Below are 4,976 nucleotides of genomic sequence, written 5' to 3'. Positions count from 1 at the left end.
TATCCTGGGTCTTTTCTTTTCCATATAGAGTTTGCAACTGTTTTTCATCTGTCTAAAGAATGTCATTGGGATCTAGATTGAGATTGCATTATAGATGTAGATTGCTTTGGGTAGTATTGACATTTTCACAATGTTAAGTCTTTCTATCCAAGAGCATGGTATATTCTTCCATTTTTGTAAGTCCCTTTTGGTTTCTTGTAGCAGCGTTTTGTAGCGTTCTTTTGTTTTTTGTTCTGTATAGGTCCTTTGTTTCTCTGATTAGATTTATTCATAAATATTTCATCCTTTGGATTGCTATTGTAAATGGTATTGCTTTCCTAATTTCCTTTTCAGTGTTTTCATAATTAGTTTAGAAGAATCCAACTGATCTTTTCTCATATCCTGCTACTTTGATGACTCTTTTAATGATTTTCCAATAGTTTTTGTTTTTTCTGAGTCTTTGGGGTTTTCTATGTATAGAATCATATCATCTTCAAATAGATAGAGTCTTACTTCCTGTTTGCCAACTTTAATGCCTTTGCTTTCCCTATCTTGCCTTAAAGCTCTGGCTAAGACTTCCAACACAATTTTGAGTAGGAATGGTGATGAAGGGCATCCTTGTCTGGTTTCTGTAAGCAAAGGAAGGCTTTCAGTTTCTCTCCACTGATAGTGATGTTGGCTGTTGGTTTTGTGTGTGTGTATGCTCTTAATTATGTTGAGGAATTTCCCTTCAATTTCTAATTTGTTGAGTGTTTTTAGTAGGAATGAATGTTGGATTTTGTTATATGCCTTTTCTTCATCAATTCATATGATAATGTGATTCTTTTCCTATTTTTAATTTATATGGTAGATTACATTGATTGATATTCTAATTTTGAATCATATCATACTTGCATTCCTGATATGAATCCCACTTGGTCATAATGTATAAATATTTATATATATTTTTATGTGTTCTTGAATTCTGTTGGCTAGGAGTTTGTTGAGAATTTTCCATCTATATTAATGAGAGATATTGGTCTATAATTTTCTCTCTTAGTGTTGTCTTTCCCTGGTTTTGGTATGGGGGTTTTGCTTGCTTCATAGAATGTATTAGGAAATTTTCCAACCTCTTCTATATTCTGGACTAATTTGAGTAAAACTGGTGACAGCTCCTCCCTGAATGTTTGCCAAAATGCATCCGTGGAGGATCTGGACTTGGACACTTTTTGGTTGGGAGTTTTTTTTGTGACCTGGTCAATTGCTTCCTTTGTGATGTTGTTGTTGTTGTTAAGTGCCGTCGAGTCGGTTCCGACCCATAGCGACCCTGTACAGGGTTTCCGAGGGTGTAAATCTTTACGGGAGTAGACAGCCTCATCTTTCTCCCGCGGAGCGGCTGGTAGTTTTGAACCGCTGACCTTAAGGTTCGCAGCCCGATTCGTAACCACTACGCTACCAGAGCTCCTTTGTGATAGGTCTGTTCAATTTTTCAACTTCACTCTTTATAACTTTAGGTAGGCCATGCTTTCCCAAAAAATGCATCCATCTCTTCTAGATTTTCAAATATGTTGGAATACAACTCTTCATAACATTCTATTATTTTCCTTTTTATTTCCATCGGTCCTGTGGTGTCATCACCTATGTAGTTTTTTATGTGCATTATTTGTGTTTCTCCCACTTTTGTTTTGTTAGGTTTGCCAATGGTTTGTTAATTTTATTAACTCCTTCAAAGAACAAACATCTTGTCCTGTTTATTCTTTTTTATTTATTTATTTTTCTATCTCATTTATTTCAGCTCTAATCTTTATGGTTTATTTTCTTATGCTGACTGTAGACTTAGTTTGCTGGGCTTTTTCTAGTTGTTGGAGAAGTTATGTTAATGTGTTCTTTCTTCTTTATGGATGTTTGCATTTATTGCAATACATTTTCCTCCCAGTAATACTTTTGTCATGTCCCAAAGATTATAGCATGTGTGTGTTCATTTTCATTTGTTTCTAGGAACTTTGTGAATTCATGTTTTATTTCTTCTACTACTCTAAAGCATTTAAGCAAGATGTTATTCAATTCCCATGTATTTGGTGACTACACCATTCTCAGGATGGTTAGGCTGGACATCTGACTGCAGCCGCCACTCAGCAAACACCAATTTTCTTGCTTCTGCTACTAATTCTACTAGCAGTAAATATTTAAGACTTATAAATATTCCTTTGTATGTAGTTCCGAGTTCTGTGATTGTCCCCTGTACCTACACTCTCTGGTGTTTTGTGCTATTACTGTCTACAGACTTCTTTCTGTGTGCCTGGGTGAAGACACTGGGTACTCACAGTCATGGCTGCCATTGATCACTGACCAGGGGGTGAATGCCCTCTTGCCAGAAGAAGTGGCAGACAGAGTACAGGAAGAAAAGGGAGCAGGAGGAGGAAGAGCAAGAAGGGGAAAGGAAAAAAAGCTTTAGTTTAATTTCTTGACTACTACTTCCGTGTGTGTTGATAATGGATCCAAGCAAAATGAAGTATTTTCTAATTTGAATCTTACTCCATTTATCATGTTTTCTTTACATAGACATGTAACCCATAATGAAGGCTGTGATCTTTGATCTTTATTAGTATTTTAAGTCTACTTTACTTTCAGCAAGTAAAGTTGTATCATTCGCATATCTCAGGGTATTAATGAGTCTTCCGCTAATCTGGATGCCAGTTTCTTGTCTCCAGTTTCTTGGATCATATGCTCAACATACAGATTGAACACATACAGCAAAAGAATACCACTCTGGCACATACCTTTTCTGATTTTAAACCATTAATTGTTCCCTTGTTCTCTTTCAACAACTGCCTTTTGTTCTATGTACAGCTTCCTCAAGAGCACAATTAAGTGCACCAGAATACTCATTCTCTATCATGTTGTCCATATATTGTCATGCTACACACAGTTGAAAGCTTTTGCATTGGCAATAGAGTACAAGCAAGCATCTGTCTTGTATTCTCTGCTTTCAGTAATGTTCATCTTATGTCAGCCCATAATACTCCTGATCCCATATCCTTGTCTGCAGTCTGCTTGAACTAGCTTTGTAAATCAATACAAAGATACATCACTCTATATGAAAGGAATTAAATTCTGATAATTGCTAAAATATTTGCAAACCTTGAAATCATTATGCTAAGTAATAGAAGACAGACACCAAATTCTACATTTTGTAAAGCTTTATTAATATGGAATATCAGATTAGAATAAGTACTGGACTGTTAACCACAAGGTGTCCAATTCAAATCCACCAGATACTCCAATAAAAAAGAAGAAGTTGCCTGCTCCCATAAAAATTTACAGTATCAAAAACCCTATATAGGATTGCTATGAGTAGGAATTGAATTGTCAGTAGTGGAATTTTTGTTTGTTTGTTAATAGAGACAGAGTACATAAGTGGCTAAAATTCTTCAGAGAGAAAAGCTTTATGAATGACTGATTGATACATATGGGGTTTCCTTTTAAGGTGATGTAAAAGTTTGGGGCCAAATAATTTTATAGGCTATGCAACAGTGTGGATATACTTAATGCTGTTGAATTGCATTCATTGAAATGTTTACAATGGTAGTTTATGTTATGTGCATTTTTCAAGTTTTATTTTTTTTAATGAGTAAACTAACAAGTTAAAATATAGATTTATGAATTAAGTTGTAGAGAGGAACACACTGGTATGATAAAAATATGTAATTAAATTATATGAAACTGTTAGTATTTGTATGACAAATATTCTTAAACCCTGGCATTTTCCTAGGATTCACATAATAAGAGAACATCAAAAAAACACAGAATTTAGGAGAGTGATTTTCACTGGAAGTGAGGAGTGTGATGTAATGCTACTGCTTTATTTTTTTACTTAATGATAGATGAATATTTTGACATTATCTTGCTACTCTTTGAGAAATGCACACACATTATATGCACAAATTTGAACATGATATTTTAAGGAGTAAAACTGAGGAAAAAATTTGCACATTTCACATTCTAAATATCTTCTCCCATGATCTTCTAACATGTACATTATATTAGATTTGAGTATCTCAGGATCTCAAAAAGATCGTACTAGAAGTGTTCATACTAGAGATGTCTCCCAGAGATTCAGAAACTTTCCCTCTTAACAAGGGTCTCAGGTAGACCATCTTGTCAACAATTCTGTAGACATCAATAGAAAAATCTCATCACTAGGAAACATCTTGAATTCCTGTCCTCCAGGAGTGCTAAACAATACGCTCTCCCCTGAGCCTTCTGCTGCCTTTAATACCAGGACTGAAGGATCAGCAGGCACTCCCTTGGTTTTCCTGTGAGACATCATTGTTCTCACCTCCATACCCCTAGAGAGGATTATGGTTTATATCAGAATATATTTTGTGTGTGTGTGTGCTTGTGGGATAAGTCATTTCTGTTATCCTTCCAATGGATTCAGCATGTCCTCTTAAAAGTCAAATCTTTGTTCATAGAAAAACTGCTTCCCTCACAAAGAGACATTTAAAAGATTTAGACAAAAAGACTTAGATTTTAGCCAACACTCCAGCAGGAATCAATGGGTGAACTCTACCAGAGTAGGAAAAAAGTACAAGAAGACAATGTGATTAAGAAGAAAAGTCAAACTCACATCCATTCAATACAATAAATCCATTAGAAGAAAACAAACCAAATAAGACACCAGGAAAAATATTCATTGTAAGCCTGGTCTGTTGTTATTGCTGTGTGTCTATTCAAAGCAGCCCTGAATAGAATTTCCAAAGAGTTCCAAACTGGCCTTGCTGTTAGTGGTTCAGTGTATGTCCTACTGCACCATACCAGGACTTCTTTATCATGCTTTCCTCAAAATTATGCACTTGATTATATAAGTAAAAAGAGAAAGAGCCTCTTAATGATGTTAAAATAATGGAAAACATATATATTTGTGGAAAGAAGAGGAAGAATGAGAGCAAAAGAACTGGAAGACTCATGACTATTGACAAGACATAGAATGCAATGATATTAGTAAGACTCATGAC

Source organism: Chrysochloris asiatica, unplaced genomic scaffold (assembly GCF_000296735.1).
Source record: "Chrysochloris asiatica unplaced genomic scaffold, ChrAsi1.0 scaffold00653, whole genome shotgun sequence".
NCBI classification, from domain to species: domain Eukaryota; kingdom Metazoa; phylum Chordata; class Mammalia; order Afrosoricida; family Chrysochloridae; genus Chrysochloris; species Chrysochloris asiatica.
This window is presented reverse-complemented; position numbering follows the sequence as displayed.